The sequence below is a fragment of the Thalassophryne amazonica genome, chromosome 13, assembly GCF_902500255.1.
Source record: "Thalassophryne amazonica chromosome 13, fThaAma1.1, whole genome shotgun sequence".
Lineage (NCBI taxonomy): Eukaryota > Metazoa > Chordata > Actinopteri > Batrachoidiformes > Batrachoididae > Thalassophryne > Thalassophryne amazonica.
The window spans coordinates 60800773-60818463 of record NC_047115.1 but is presented as its reverse complement, the minus strand read 5'-3'; positions in this window follow the sequence as shown (position 1 = coordinate 60818463).

The following is a 17691-nucleotide window of genomic DNA, read 5'->3' as shown; positions in this document are numbered from 1 at the left end:
AGTGCCTCTCTCATCTGCTCACTGAATTTCACACAACAGTCTTCCTCCTTCAGCTTACATCATCTGATCCTTTAAGTTCTCACTTTCTTCTTATCTCTAAAGCCATCCTACAAACCACCATCCTATGCTGTCTAGCTACACTCTCTCCTGCCACCACTTTACAGTCTCCAATTTGTTTTAGCTTGCATCTCCTACAAAGAATGTCCACCTATGTGCACCTTCCTCCACTCTTATGTCACCCTATGCTCCTCCCTTTTCTTAAAGTAGGTATTCACCATAGCCATTTCCATCCTTTTTTGCAAAATCAACTACCATCTGCCCTTCCACATTCCTGTCCTTGATACCATATCTACACATTACTTCCTCATCACCTCTGTTCCCTTCACCAACATGCCCATTGAAGTCTGCTCCTATCATCACTCTTTCATGCTTGGGCACACTCTCCACCACCTCATCTAAGTCACTCCACAAATCTTCTTTCTTGACTGTCTCGCAACATACCTGTGGGGCATATGCATTGATGATATTCATCATCACCCTTTCAATTTCCATCTTTACTCTTATCACCCTGTTGGACACTTGCTTTACCTTCAACACACTCTTAACATACTCTTCCTTTAAAATGAACCCAGTGTCATTTCTTTTGCTACCCACACCATCATACAACAACTTGAACCCATGCCTATGTTCCTGCTGTTACTTCCTTTCCACTTGGTCTCTTGCACACACAGTATGTCTACCTTTCTCCTTCCCATCATATCAGCCAGCTCTCTCCCTGTACAAGTCATATTGCCAACATTCAAAGTCCCGACTCTCACTTCTACCCTTCTAGTTTTCCTCTTCTCCCTCTGTCTGTGAACATGTACTCCTCCTCCTCCTCTTCTTAACCCAGCAGTAGCCCAATTTCCGCTGGCACCCTGTTGGCAGCGGCACCAGTGGCAGTCATTAACCTGGGACTCGAGCAATCTGGTATGGAAATTTGATTTATAATCTGTGTGGTTGGGTTGGCTTGTTGTACACCAGATGCCCTTCCTGACACAACCTTACTCATTTATCCAGGCTTGGGATGACCACTCAGAGTGCACTGGCTGCACACCCCAGGTGGCTGAGATATATATATATATATATATATATATATATATATATATATATATATATATATATATATATATATATATATATATATATATATATATATATATATAAGATTAACACCCTGCCTCTTTCTGCCCTTCTTATTTATCTGGGCTTGGGACTGGCACTCAGAATCTACTGGGTGCACATTCGGCTTGAGCCAGTGAACACATCCATATAAGACACTTAAATGTGCAATGTACGGTTTGGGAGTTACAGGCCAAAACACAACTGTGCTGCTATAGCACGCCCTATAATGTCCATATAACATTAACTTTTTTATGTCTGAGTTACAAGTAGGGTTTTGTACCAGTTCTGAAAGTGATGCCTCTCCAGCTTGTATGGTTTATACTCCATTATTGCATTTAGTGGGAGAAAATAAAAAGGAAAAAACAACAAACAAATAAACGATGTGGTTGCCAGACATACTGGGACTGGGAACAGTGGTGCTTTGCAACTGCTGTCTCCAGTCCTGCCAGGCTTGGACCCCTAATAAGTCTGTCACCACTGATGAATTCATGAATGATGCACTTGAACATAAATGAGAAAATCGGCATCATCAAAGTGTTTATTGCTGCAGCATGGAGGCATTATGAACAAACTGTCCAATGAGGACAAGAGATGGACATTAACACATTTCCAGAATATGGAATATGGAAATTAATTTACAGCCCCAATTCCAATCAAGTTGGGACAGTGTGTAAAATGTCAATAAAAAATAGAATACAATGATTTGCAAATCCTCTTCAACCTAAATTCAATTGAATACACCACAAAAACAAATTATTTAACGTTCAAACTGATAGACCTTTTTGTTTTTGTGCAAATATTTGCTCATTTTGAAATGCAACACATTTCAAAAAAGCTGGGACAGGGGCAACAAAAGACTGGGAAAGCTGATGAATGCTCAAAGAGCACCTGTTTGGAACATTCCACAGGTGAACAGGTTAATTGGAAACAGGTGAGTGTCATGATTGGGTATAAAAGGAGCATCCTCAAAAGGCTCAGCCGTTCACAAGCAAAGATGGGGTGAGAATCACCACTTTGTGAACAACTGTGTGAAAAAATAGTCCAACACTTTAAGAACAATGTTTCTCAACATTCAATTGCAAGGAATTTAGGGATTCCATCATCTACAGTCCATAATATAATCAGAAGATTCAGAAAATCTGGAGAACTTTCTACACGTAAGCGGCAAGGCCGAAAAACCAACAATGAATGCCTGTGACCTTCGATCCCTCAAGTGACACTGCATTAAAAGCCATCATCATTCTGTAAAGGCCATACATCAACAACATCCAGAAATGCCGCCACCTTCTCTGGGCCCAAGCTCATTTGAAATGGACAGATGTAAAGTGGAAAAATGTGCTGTGGTCTGATGAGTCCACATTTCAAATTGTTTTTGGAAATTACAGACGTCGTGTCCTCTGACAAAAGAGAAAAAAGACCATGCACATTGTTACCAGCACAAAGTTCGAAAGCCAGCATCATGGTATGGGGATGTGTTAGTGCCCATGGCATGGGCAACTTACACATCTGTGATGGCACCATCAGTGCTGAAAGGTACATTCAGGTTTTGGAGCAACACATACCGTCATCCAAGCAATGTCTTTTTCAGGGACGTTCCTGCTTATTTCAGAAAGACAATGCTAGGCCACATTCTGCACGTGTTATAACAGCATGGCTTCGTAGTAAAAGAGTGCAGGTACTAGACTGGCCTGCCTGCAGTCCAGACCTGTCGGCCATTGAAAATGTGTGGCACATTATGAAGCGCAAAATACGACAATGGAGACCCCGGACTGTTGAACAACTGAAGTCGTACATCAAGCAAGAATGGGAAAGAATTCCACCTACAAAGCTTCAACAATTAGTGTCCTCAGTTTCCAAATGCTTACCGAGTGTTGTTAGAAGGAAAGGTGATGTAATACAGTGGTAAACATACCACTGTCCCAGCTTTTTTGAAATGTGTTGCAGGCATCCATTTCAAAATGAGCAAATATTTGCACAAAAACAATAAAGTTTATCAATTTGAACATTAAATATCTTGTATTTGTGGTGTATTCAATTGAATATAGGTTGAAGAGGATTTGCTTTATATTGTAAGGCAAACGCCATACAATAATTACAGAAAAACCCCAACGGTCAAAACGACCCCCTATGAACAAGCACTTGGTGACAGTGGGAAGGAAAACTCCCTTTTAACAGGAAGAAACCTCCAGCAGAACCAGGCTCAGGGAGGGGCAGTCTTCTGCTCGGACTGGTTGGGGCTGAAAGGAGAGAATCAGGAAAAGACATGCTGTGGAAGAGAGGAGAGATCAATCACCAATGATTAAAAGCAGAGTGGTGCATACAGAGCAAAAAGAGGTGAATAAAAGAAACACTGGGTGCATCATGGGAAACCCCCCCAGCAGTCTAAGTCTATAGCAGCATAACTAAGGGATGGTTCAAGGTCACCTGATCCAGCCTTAACTATAAGCTTTTTCAAAAAGGAAAGTTTTAAGCTTAATCTTAAAAGTAGAGAGGGTGTCTGTCTCCCTAATCCGAATTGGGAGCTGGTTCCACAGGAGAGGAGCCTGAAAGCTGAAGGCTCTGCCTCCCATTCTACTCTTACAAACCCTAGGAACTACAAGTAAGCCTGCAGTCTGAGAGCGAAGCGCTCTATTGGGGTGATATGGTACTATGAGGTCCCTAAGATAAGATGGGACCTGATTATTCAAAACCTTATAAGTAAGAAGAAGAATTTTAAATTCTATTCTGGAATTAACAGGGAGCCAATGACGAGAAGCCAATATGGGTGAAATATGCTCTCTCCTTCTAGTCCCCGTCAGTACTCTAGCTGCAGCATTTTGAATTAACTGAAGGCTTTTCAGGGAACTTTTAGGACAACCTGATAATAATGAATTACAATAGTCCAGCCTAGAAGAAATAAATGAATAAATTAGCTTTTCAGCATCACTCTGAGACAAGACCTTTCTAATTTTAGAGATATTGCGCAAATGCAAAAAAGCAGTCCTACATATTTGCTTAATATGCGCATTGAATGACATATCCTGATCAAAAATGACTCCAAGATTTCTCACAGTATTACTGGAGGTCAGGGTAATGCCATCCAGAGTAAGGATCTGGTTAGACACCATGTTTCTAAGATTTGTGGGGTAGAAGAGAAAGAGGGAAAAAGTAAGAAAAAGAAGAAAGGACGAAGAAAGGGAAGACTGTTTGGGTCAGAGAGTGGTTGCGAACCAAAAAGAACTTAGCGACATGTATTACAACCTTTCGAAAACCCTTACAACTGTTTTACAAATGTTTGCAGCTGTTGGCAGAAAAAAATGCAAATAAATTTTGAACGTGTTCAAAATTTATTTGTAAAAATAAATTTTAAATAAATAAATTTTGAACGTGTTCAAAATTTATTTGTGACAAGAAAAACTGTTTCCAACCCTAAAGTTTGCGAACTGTTTTCCAACCTTTTATGAACCTTGATGAAACCCAAAATTCCATTCGTTCATCAGCATTCAGTGCTCCTTGAGATACAGACTTAAAGGTCCACTTTGGTGACATTTTAAAGACACATTTTACATTCAACAACATCATTGTTATTATTATTATTATTATTATTAATATTTGCAAGGGTGCTGTGTTTGTTGCAGCATACCAACTGGGCTGCCCCACTGCTAATTAAAATCCTAGCGGAAACACTGCCTTCAGAAAGTGAAACCATGGAAATGCTCCTTTCATCTCAATCCAAAAAAGAGCAGAGTATCACATAAATAATTCCTTTATTCAGCTATCTCAATCTTTTGGCTGATGTTAGTTGATTCAATAGCATGTCACTGGCACGGGTCAAAACTCTACTCTGGATATTTCCTTCGATAAAAGGATAAATTACAGTGACATAGAATATGGCTGGGAGCAAACTTGAGTGAAAGAGACTCCTGTCAACAGCTGCTAGTCAAACAGAGTTGGCGAACATTCCTGAGACTGCGGACGTCAGATAATTTGGGGGCTGCATTGACCTCAAGATGGCTGCAGTGAAAATAATTACATATTATCGTAATATTATTTGCTAAGAGATTACTGTATCATTCTCTGCATGCAGCTTTTATTCAATAACATTTTTAGCGTAGGAAGCTTTATAGCATCTTTATTGTCGAGCACCGTATGCATTTAATTACTTTTGTTTATAAATAAATTAAAGCTATGGGAGTGACTCGCATTCTCCAGTCAATTAGTTATATAAAGTTGCCAGTTCTAAGCAATAAAATCTCACAAAATAGGATCTGTAACCTAAAGAAGGTATAGCACACTAAATTGATTGTTCAGTAAATCAGCATAACACCTCTGTACACTCAGATGATGCAAAAAATGACAATATTTCATTTGTAGTTGTCAAAGCCACTCTGTCAAGCAACCTTCAGACAGGCTTCATTATTGATAAAGATCAAGTTGAGAGGAATGAAGCCACCCACACTGCACATAACATTGACATATGCCATTTGGAGTGGATACTGTACTTTTGAACTGCAGTATTAAGTCAAAAAAATATGAGAGTTCACATTCAACGCAGCAGTTCAATGAATGAAATACAAGTCTTCTTGTCAACACTCTGTTATCTGAGACTGGCATGGCAGGAATAACTGGATCTGAAATAGACACTCCTACATTTGTGAAGAGAGATATTTTCTGAGTATGAAGCAAACATGATGCCTGCTACATTTTTATTGATATCTCCACTGCACAGCATTCGGTGCTGCAGGATACATAGAGCATAATCCCTCAACAAAGTCACATCATCTGCTTCCTAATGGAGCTGCCAGAACATGTCAACACGCAGTGGCCCAATTTAATCTTAGCACTGCCGGTGGATCATTAGCCTCTATCGCATTGCAGAAACTCTGCAGAAGTTTGAACGCTGTTTACAGTAGACTGCTGAAACAATGTTGTTAATTTTAAACTTTCACTGGCACTTTTCTCACTTTCCTTTGTCAGGTTGTGGGAAAATATTCAAACGATGTCTTTCACTTTTCCCATTGAAGCTAAGGGAAAAAAAATATTTGCAAACTCTACCATATTTTTCACATAAAAAAGTAAAGAAACTATTACAGCATTACTGCCAACTGGTCTCAGGTCACAGCAAGGTGTTAATATATATTAGCCAATATAACTTCCCATAGAGTCAAAAGTCAGCTGTGTTCTACAACATCAGTGACTACAATGTCAAAGAGGAGTTCCAGCATAAAGAATCACGAGACAATAAAAAGTTAAAGCTTTTAATCCTGAGTGAGTATTCACAATGTTAGAACAGTCTTGTGATGTTCCCAAAAGATGGAGTGTAGGGGTAGGTAGAGCTCAGTGGCGGTGGGGTAGAGGAGGTTGCATCCCAGTCAGCAACTGCAAGAGAGGTGAGGTGAGTTAGAATTGACTTTTTATAAATAACATGTACATTTCCTATTGGTTGTGACTTGAAGATTACAACTGTTATTGATTAGGTGAATCTGAATGGAAGCTTTGAAATCTGACACTTCCTGGTGGAATTTGGCTGCACTACATTACTCATCTTTAGATGGTGGCATATTATATACTTCATGTGCCAGATTAGTTGACAAAAAGTGGCACAAGGCCTTGTTTTGATGATATAGAGAGGTGCATGTGTTTAACAAACTGGCCAATTTTTCAAGAGCTGATTATTCAAGTGTGCAGTGGCATCAGCAGTTGTTTTTGTTTTCTCATTTAGGCTCATATGGGGCAGCATGGTGGCACTCGGACGACTGTGTTTCTACTTGTGGCCCAAAAATCTGGAATAATCTGGCGAAGGAACTCAAGCGATGTCCAAATGTCAATCCGTTTAAACGCCAATGTAAGGAACTGATGTTTTCTGAATATGTGAAAATTGTCTAAATTCTCTGAATTCTCTGAAAATACAATTCATGTTTGAAGGACTATATAGATGTTAGTTAAAGCATGGGCAATTATGTTATTGATTTTGTATTATTATTATTATTATTATTATTATACACATATATATTTATTTTTTATTATGCGATGTGTGCTGTTATTGGTGTGGCGATGATGAGGAATTTGAGTTTATTGATTATTTTAATATGTCTGTGTTTTGCTGTTCTGCTCACTTTTTTGTTTTGTTTTGGTTTTGTTGTGATAAGTAAAAGTTGCTGAGGTAAAAGGGGTAGGTGTCTATAAGCTTTGCTTCTACCTACACCCTTTCGGTTGCATGGGTTGACTGGCTGAGAAATCAGTTTTATTTATTTTATTTTGTTTTGTTTTATTTTATTGCAAAGTTTTTTTTTTCCTTGAACTGAATAAATTTGAACTTGAACTTGAATACAATCATTTGTCAGGGATGTTTTCTGGTTCATACACTGTTCAATGCTTTCAGAGACTGGGTGTTGGGTTGGGTTGTAGAAATAGTGGCGTCTGTGCCTTTTTTGATGAGGAAAGGTTTAATGACCATGACATCCTGAACAATGCTGTGATCTTTGTAGAATCGATGGATGCACTGATAGCAGCATTTGAAGAAATTTCATTCAAGAAATTGAATGAAGAATCTAAGTGTATGTGTTTTCTGCATCAAAATCAAGATTCAGGCTTTCAGAGACTTTCTTGGCTCACTATCAGAAGTGTATCCATGGTGAAATAGTTGAACTTGTAGAAACATTCATTTATCTCAGCAGTGACATTCTTGTCCCTTTGTCCTCGGCCCTTGAGATTGTTTCACATACAGTAGTATCTGAAACTCGGATGCTAATCACTGACCTAAGGCGACAACTAAATGACAACTCCTTAATACTAGGTCTTCTTAGATGATCCTTTGGTACTGCTGCAATGACTTTTTTTTGTCATTGAACATTGTAACATAAGGAAACAAAGATGAAGAGTATCACTTGCATTGTAAAGGAAAATCAGAATATTTTATGTGCTGCATTTCTATGGACATGATCCACCATGCAGGTACCTCAGTGTTGAGGACTCCAGCGGCTGCAGAAGGCCAAGGGGATGCCTGCATTTGACTTAGATAGCTTGTCTGTTTGACCTACATGATGTGATTTGTAACCTTAAGTATCATGATATTTGTATTTGGAACTTGGAGGATGGCTATGGTTTGTGGTTATGAATAATACATAACTGCATTGCATGTAGACTTTCAGGTTTCCAGTTTTAGCCTTGAGGTACAAACTCAGCAGAGGGTGCAGATTAAAACTGTTGCATGTTTATTTTCTGCACACAGTACCACTGTGAATGTCTAATGGTACAAGACACAAACCTACTTTAATAATCATTCCATAATGACCCAAAAGTGGAAAGAGGAATGCCAATATTTACGTAATTTAAACTGAAATATTCACTCACCAAATTAAAATGGTGCGAATAAGTACAAATCAGGGCGACTCCCAGTGGAACAGCTTGTATGAGTGAACCATGCAAACATCGAGCCAACGGGCAGGCCTGCATGATCCCGGTCCAACGGTGTTGTGCACATGGGAACACAAAAAAATACATGCCACCCACAGGATTCAAACCTGCACTTCCCAAAAGCTGTGATTGCCAGCCAGAAACTTTACCACTGAGCTACCATCGCTGTCCTGTCAAAGGTGCGGGAAAATGCCTGAAGGACATTGACGTATTTAAAAAAAATAAAACCACACACATTTTATTGAATCCCTCTTATCAAGCGGGCAATACAAGTATGATCTGTCTGTTCCTCTGTAGATGACCCATGGTCACAGATGTACTGTCATGAAATGACATGAATGAGAAGCAGGGCGCTCTTATCATGTCCACATCTACTGGCGGCATGTCCAGCTGGCCCCATGCGCATGTCCTGCCTGACACGCATGTCTTGTGGATGGCGCGCTGCGGGACAGACGCCGCATCATGTGAAACAGAGCTCATGTGGGTGACGTGCCATTCAGATTGCCCGCTGCGTGTTATGATCTGAAGGTCTGTTTCACTTGGGATGGCCTATCAGTGTGCATGCCGTGTGCATGTCCACGTGAGGACAGCAAGCAGACACATGCGCATCACAGTGGGCAGTTGCTACTTCATGCCCGTCCAAACACAGTACGTGTTCCCTAACCATGGCGTCCAGATCCACAGATCTCCATAGCCGCTTTTGTCGGCGGTCACACCCCCTATCGGTTCAGCGCACACACCAACGTGTCACTTGTCTATTTGCAAAGCCACACTCATGGGGACACTTAGACAAATTTCACATCCAGCTCAACAGTGATTGTCTGCTGACTGTTGTGCTAATTATGCGAATGGCCACACATTTTCTAAGTGCCAAATGAGCGGTGTTAGATGTTTGTGTGTGTCACCTGGAATTTGGCCGACACATGCCGCGAGAGGGTTCGATGGGCTCTCACAGCACACACTCTGTCTTTCATCTAACCTGATGGAGCTTGAATAGTGCTGCAAAGAGGAATTGGCAAACTGCCAAAAGATAGGTGCACCAAGCTTGTGGCATCATATTCAAGAAGATTTGAGGGTGTAATTGCTGCCAAAGGTGCATGTCTTTGTTTTTTATTTTTAATAAATTTGCAAAAATTAAAAAAAAAACTTTTTATGTTGTCATTATGGGGAATGGTGAGTAGAACTTTGAGGGGAAAAAAAATAATTTCATCCAATTTGAAAAGCCTCTTTCACACCGGGGCCAACGTAGAGTTGCTTATTGCAGCGTACTGATTACGCCGAGTTAAGTAGCTCTCTGCCAAGTTAAGCAACTCTACTCTGAGGGTTTGCTCCCCTGCGCAGCAGTATGCTGATGGCTACACGAGGTGGACTCAAAAAATTAAACATGTTTAATTTTTTACGCGTAGAGCACTGGACGCAGATAGTATGCAGTTTTTAAGCAAGCTACACAACACTCGGCTACTGTATGTAAATCTACACAACAATGCACCAGTGTACACCAAGCCTCCGCAATTCTACACAATTGAATGAAAAATCCTTTTATAAATGCATTCCTGGAGTGATAGATTTTATTCATCCCACTGGACTTTGTTGGCTGTTAAGCTTCAAAACCACAGAAGAAGAGGTGGGCCAAGCTTCCATGTTCAGAGGACAGGTCCATGTCCACTCCTTATGGAGTGCAGAGAGAGTACATGTCCACTGTCTACCATTCACTCCTCATGGACGGATCACGTGCACGACTGCCAGATGCATCGCCGCTTTGCTTTCACTTCATCCAGGTTTCTCAAGATTGTGGCATGTTAAATATAATCCATTAACCCTCTGGGGTCCAAAGGCATTTTTTGGACAGTTTACTCGCCTGACATAAATGTTTTATTATTGCTCTTAACAGCTCTCCCTGCATCCCACAATCAAGTTTTATATCTCTTTTTTTCAGGACAACCTGTACTTTCAGAATATATACGCTATAGTTGTGTTTTATAAGTGTAATAAAGGTTTACAATCAGAAATAAGAAATAATTTTCCACACACATTTATTCAAGACACACAGTAAACTATAATAAACAACTGTTTTGACAGTTTATAAAGGTAATTTAGGCCCTTGTGTGAAAGACTATACAACAAAAAGGTTCAAACAATAAACACAAATGCATATTTTGAACAATATACACAAAATGGTCTATGCATTTTGTTTGTCTTCATCTCAAAGCAATTTCTCTCTGCTATTACACAAAGGTCATATCACAAACTTCTACTTCTACTGTGTTTTGGAGTGTTCTATCCTCTGAAAGCAGCTTTGACACTTTGGCCCATTTACACTCTAAGGAGCGGCCCCTCCCCCCTCGCTCCATTGATATGTTAGACAGTGCTTTACGCCGGAGCGAGAGAGCTTGCCACAGGCTTATTCAATAACATTCACAGGTAATGAGGAGTGGAGCATCTCTGAAATTCAGACACTCTGTGTTTGAGCACGTGAGATTGTCATCAGAGGCCCTCCGTCTGCTCACTTTCACTGATCGCTGTGCGTAATGGCGCAGGGTGCATTGGAGCAAGCAGCCAGATGGCTATTCAGACGGGCCAACTAGTAACACATCACTCCTAAAAACAATCTTTGGTTTATCACGTGAGGTAAATCTGTCCTACGATTGGATTTTGGAAAACCATGTGACGGTGAACCAGTTCTGATTGGACACTCACATTGTGCACGTCATCACACAGCTTCTATGAGGAGTACAAAGATGGCCTATGGCTGGCTTGAAAGTCCGTGGTGTTAACCTTTTAGCAAAAAAAAAAAAAAAGGTAAGTTTCTATCTCATATCACTAAAAAGTTATTTATAATTTAGTAAAGCTTGGTCTCAGCCGTCTTATACAACGGTGTCGGCCCCAGAGGGTTAACTCCTGCTCACAAACTGATCGCCAGCGAGAGGACATTTCCATGTCCAGATTAACTTCTCACGGACAGATCACTAGCGAGAAGACATGTCCACCGTTCACTCCTCATGCATGGAAAGCGCGTGATTACCGGTTGCAGATCTGCGCATATTCACATTCTTAAGTTCTCTCATGATTGTGCCATGTTAATAAAGTCCATTTAACTCCTGGAAATAATGTCTTCTGACTTTTTCCAGTGTATCAAATCCATCTGCGTGTCAGTATGTAGTGCCATGTTGCCAACTTCTCCCTCTGCACGCAAGGTTTCTTTCTCTCTCTCTCACTCTCTCTGTCTGTCTGTCTCTCTCTCTCCTTCCCTGTGTGCAACAGTGCAGCCGTGACGAGGCAGCAGCTTCTCTCCCGCTGTACATCTGGAAACGTGAGTGCCGTTCATGTACCGTTTTGACAATGGAGTGCATTTTCATGGAAAAAAAAAGTGGGCAGAAAAATGGCTGTGAGGGTACATACGTGGCAGTAAGCAACTGAAAGCAAGACTAGGAACGCATCCACACGCAATTACATAACAGCCTACACAGGAACTACACCAAAGCTGCACAATTTTCCAGTGTACTCCATACGCTTCACAACGCAACTGTATGCAAGCCCGGTGTGAAAGGGGCTTTTGGCTGTAACATAACAAAATATGAAAAAAGTGAAGCGCAGTGAATACTTTCTGGATGCACTGTATAAACGACAAGCTTGTCTCAGTCCCTTCTTTATGACAGGTTTAATATGTATTCTTATAATTATTTTGGGGGATTTTAATGATTGACAGTAATTGTATTGCCACATGCAGTGTGGCCCTCATTATTATTGTTTTTTTTTTTTTCTAGTACATGTGGAAATGTGCTTTGCGACACTTCCTGTACACTTCAAATACATCTAAACTTCAGAACCATGTGTGGTCTTTTGGAATAATACTGCAAAAAGTAACGCCTGTTTGTGTTCAGCTTCATTTCAGGTTGCCAGAAAAAAGATGCCAGAGGGGTTTCAATTTGGAATGGCTGGGCTTTCAAAATCAATATCAGTATGACATTAAAAGCCCAAATTTTATTTATTTTCTTTCCATTTCACTTTAGAGGGACAAAGACTCTTTTGCATTTTAGTCTTATTTAATGCAGCATGTGTTTGTCCAGGGGGCAAGAAAGCTCTTGGAAACAATGCAGACAGAAAGGTTTTAAAGCAGCTAAATGAATTTGGAATTTGCGGATAGCTATCACACTCACTCAGCCTTCATTTTAGAAAAATCTGTCAGACAATTTGACAGTGAAAAATATCTGCACTCTCGAGTTTTGTATAACTGCATGTTGTCAAGGTGATAAGAGTGGAAGAAGACTGAATTATTTTCCTTTAGGATTTTGTTGTGAGACAAAGATAAACCAGCAGATGGAATTTGTGCCTCATTAGAAACATGACATGTAGGTCTGAGAGTATTTTTCTGGGATGAGAGTCTTATGACCTACTTCAACTGAATGTGTCCACAGTTGGAGAGCCTGGTGCAGTATTTTGCAGAATGGGAAGTGGAAGAAATATTCCTGCATTCCAGTCATGTTTGCGGTTAACCTACATGGCAGTGAAAGAAACTTATCTCACTGATGGTGACACGACTTAGGGCCCCTTCACACATACGAATGTGGCTAAATTGTGCACGAAGTAGGAATTTTATGCAGTACTTGTAAAACTGGAGCTGCCTCCAATGCCTCGTACATCTGATGCTACAACTATTTGCAAACACCAGCAGCTGAAAGACAGACTGCCCTGTGAGAGCCCATTCGATCCCTCTTGCGTCAGGTTTCGGCCAAATTCCAGGTGACACACACGAACATCTAACACCGCTCACTTGGCACTTAGAAATTGTGTGGCCATTCGCGCTGTTAGCAAGAAAATAGTGAGCTGGATGTGAAATTTGTCTAAGTGCCCCCATGAGTGTGGTGTTGCAAAACAGCATCGCACATGTGGCGTGTCAGAGTGTCAGGTCCCCCGGCAACACATGTGCCATGTGTGTGAATCGTGCCCCCTCAATAGCAGTAAAAATAACTAAAAAGAAATGATCACATAACACAGGAACAGAGTGACACGTTGGTGTGTGCGTTGAAGTGACAGGGGCGTGTCCGCCGACAGCCGCAGCTGTTGAGATCTGTGGTTTTGGATGTCACGGCTGGGGAACATGGACCATGTTTGGACAGACATAAACTTACAACTGTCCACTGTGATGCGTGTGTGTCTGCTTGCTGTCCTCACGTAGACATACATAAAAACATATATCGCTGTTGCAACGTGCTCCAGCGAGCGAGCGCACGCCACGCACATTGACAAACTGCCCCAGGTGAAACAAACCGTTAGATCATAACATGCAGCGGGCAATCTGAATGTCACGTCACCCACGTGAGCTCTGTTCCACATGACGTGGTGTCTGTTCTGCAGTGCACTGTCAACAGGACACGCATGTCGAGTCGGACACGTGCGTGGGGATGGCTGGACACGCCAGGCCAGTAGATGAGGACATGATAAGAGTGAACTGCTCCATTCATGTCACTTCATGACTGTACATCTGTGACCATGGGTCATCTACAGAGGAACAGAAGGCTCATACTTGTATTGTCCACTCGATAAGAGGGATTCAGTAAAATGTGGTGGTGTTTTTTTGGTGTGCGGTTTTATTTTTAAATATGTCTATCGCCTTGTTGATTTCAGGCATTTTCCGCACCTTTCATAGGACTGCGATGGTACTGCAGTGGTAAAGTTTCTGGCTGCCAATCAGAGCTTTTGTAAATTGCAGATTTGAATCCCATGGGTGGGATGTTATTCTTTTTTTTCACAGCACCTGCATGATATGGTTACACATGCTACAGCTGCTCGCACTGTTCCCGCTGCGATGGCTGCGTGCACAAGTGTGCACAAAACAGTCACAACGTGTCGGATCGTTCACACCTGCCCGTGTCCCTCCTGACGTCGGCTCGATGTTTTTGTGGTTCGCTCATACAAGCTGTTTTGCCATGATTCGCTCTGTTTTGTATTTATTTGTACTATGTGTGAAGGGGCCCTAAATTCTGCATCCCCAGATGCAACATCTAAGGTGTAGAAGGTCTTCAGCCAGTTTGGTCCTCTTCTTATAGGCAGTTAATGTTTTTATTCAGGAATTGCAGATGGCAAATCTCAAGCAGATGTCCCATTGCTGATTTATGATACCCAATTGGGTGCTATAGTGACTAAAAACAATTGGATTCTCAATCGGGCATGCTATAGTAAGTAATCTATATATTAAAAGTGAAGTGGTCTTTGCGTATGTGTGCATGAGTGTGTGTGTGTGTGTCACTTGGATCATGGGAGAAACTGGGGAGAGCTGACATTTGCAGTATGGTATGCTTATGTATTTTGGGTCAAGGATGAATGCTGCGAAAACAAAGTTTGTATGACTAATATTTTTGGAGAAATTAAGGATATTAGGTAACAACAGTGAACAACAGATGTTGATATCACCATAAATCAGTCCCTGGTAACCAGACAAGCTCTGAACAGAGGAAATATTTCAACCTTGCCAGTTGTAAAACATGACATCAACTAAATGTGTCAAATAATAAATACAGTTACAAAACTTTCACATTTTAATTTCCTGCACATTCAGTTAAAATAATTATCAAAACTTTGCATAATTTAATACCACCATTGAAAAATGTCAGCTACCTATTTTATACACTACCCAATCTAGAGCCTGTGGATCCTCATGGGCAATGTGCTAGTCTGTAGTAGTAGTTATTGGGCACCACAGTCTCATTTAAGGGCGGGCACTAAAAGGGTAAAATATGACGCATATGATGCAATTTTTCTACATCTGGAGACTGTCTTCATCTGCCCCAGCAGAAACATGGCACTTTCTCTGAGTTTTTGGGCAAATTACATGCAAACAACGTGAAAATGCAAACAAAAAGTGAGGATGCGGTGGAAAGTGGACATGTGTTGTGGTTTGTTTATGACCCGGAGCTCAAACACGTCGAAGTGGTTGTGCAGGCGAAAGAACGCAGCTACTCTGACTAGGTGTGTAAGCTACAACTTACCAACACGGCCTCTCCCATTTGCCTTCCCTTCTCCACTGGGAACCGAAAAAAAAACTGCACTTTTCGCACTGCTTCAGTGATTGCAGCTGAGAACAAAACAGTACACCATTTTTCTGTTAGAAGTGGTGCTGTTCTCGGGGAGGGGCTAATCCCTGGGCGAAGTGTGAGAGTGTCAGCACAAATCATTTGGAGGATGGGGGTTTCAGGGGAAACAATTGTAAGCCGGTACGTCTTAAACCAGCATGTCTGCTAGGTGGCGGCGAGTATGCGGTAAATGGTGGGTGCATGTTTGTTTAGCATTTACACATTTTATAGCCTTTGTAAACATTTTAAACATATTTTGAAATAACTTTCTATTCTTTAACACATTTTACACCCTTTTCAAACATTTTAAATGTGTTTTTAAAAAAAACTTTCTGTTCTATTTTTACCTTTTATCATATTTTAAACATCTTTGACATAACTGACACATTTTAATATAAATATACTCAACAAAAATATAAACGCAACACTTTTGGTTTTGCTCCCATTTTGTATGAGATGAACTCAAAGATCTAAAACTTTTTCCACATACACAATATCACCATTTCCCTCAAATATTGTTCACAAACCAGTCGAAATCTGTGATAGTGAGCACTTCTCCTTTGCTGTGATAATTCATCCCACCTCACAGGTGTGCCATATCAAGATGCTGATTAGACACCATGATTAGTGCACAGGTGCCTTAGACTGTCCACAATAAAAGGCCACTCTGAAAGGTGCAGTTTTGTTTTACTGGGGGGGGATACCAGTCAGTATCTGGTGGGACCACCATTTGCCTCATGCAGTGCAACACATCTCCTTCGCATCATCCGTGAAGAGAACACCTCTCCAACGTGCCAAACGCCAGCGAATGTGAGCATTTGCCCACTCAAGTTGGTTACGACGATGAACTGGAGTCAGGTCGAGACCCTGATGAGGAGGACGAGCATGCAGATGAGCTTCCCTGAGACGGTTTCTGACAGTTTGTGCAGAAATTCTTTGGTTATGCAAACCGATTGTTTCAGCAGCTGTCCGAGTGGCTGGTCTCAGACGATCTTGGAGGTGAACATGATGGATGTGGAGGTCCTGGGCTGGTGTGGTTACACGTGGTCTGCGGTTGTGAGGCTGGTTGGATGTACTGCCAAATTCTCTGAAACGCCTTTGGAGATGGCTTATGGTAGAGAAATGAACATTCAATACACGAGCAACAGCTCTGGTTGACATTCCTGCTGTCAGCATGCCAATTGCACGCTCCCTCAAATCTTGCGACATGTGTGGCATTGTGCTGTGTGATAAAACTGCACCTTTCAGAGTGGCCTTTTATTGTGGGCAGTCTAAGGCACACCTGTGCACTAATCATGGTGTCTAATCAGCATCTTGGTATGGCACACCTGTGAGGTGGGATGGATTATCTCAGCAAAGGAGAAGTGCTAACTATCACAGATTTCGACTGGTTTGTGAACAATATTTTTAGGGAAATGGTGATATTGTGTATGTGGAAAAAGTTTTAGATCTTTGAGTTCATCTCATACAAAATGGGAGCAAAACCAAAAGTGTTGCGTTTATATTTTTGTTGAGTGTAATATTAAACTTTTATATGTATTTAGTCTCTCATCTCGTCTCACCTCCTGTTTAGTGCGAGTAATGAGTCTGGGTCTTTGATGCACACAGGTGGCTGGTGCGGGGATGTACTGTGGAGAGGAGCAAATGAAGATCATCCTCAAATTTCTTCTTTTTCTGGTTGTCCCAAACTCTGCCTTCTCACTGTTAAATTTATGCACTAAAAATGTATCCATTTCCAGTCAGTGTGTGTAGAGTTCAAAGACTCGCTCACCATTTGCTGACCTCTTTAAATCGCCACTGGAATATAATATATTATACATCCATAATCTCATTTAAGGCACGCTGCACTCTTCAGAAGAACATGTTTTCAGATGTTAACAGATACAGTTTAACTTTGTAACGTGTTGTTATACCACAGACATTATCACATATGCACACTGGGAGTACATGGTGCTGCATTTAATGGCGGCAGTGCATTTAATCGGCAGTGATCTGGTAATAATTATGTGACACATAACTGTAGACTGCAGCTGTGGACAGTTCTTTTGCCTATATTGACGTC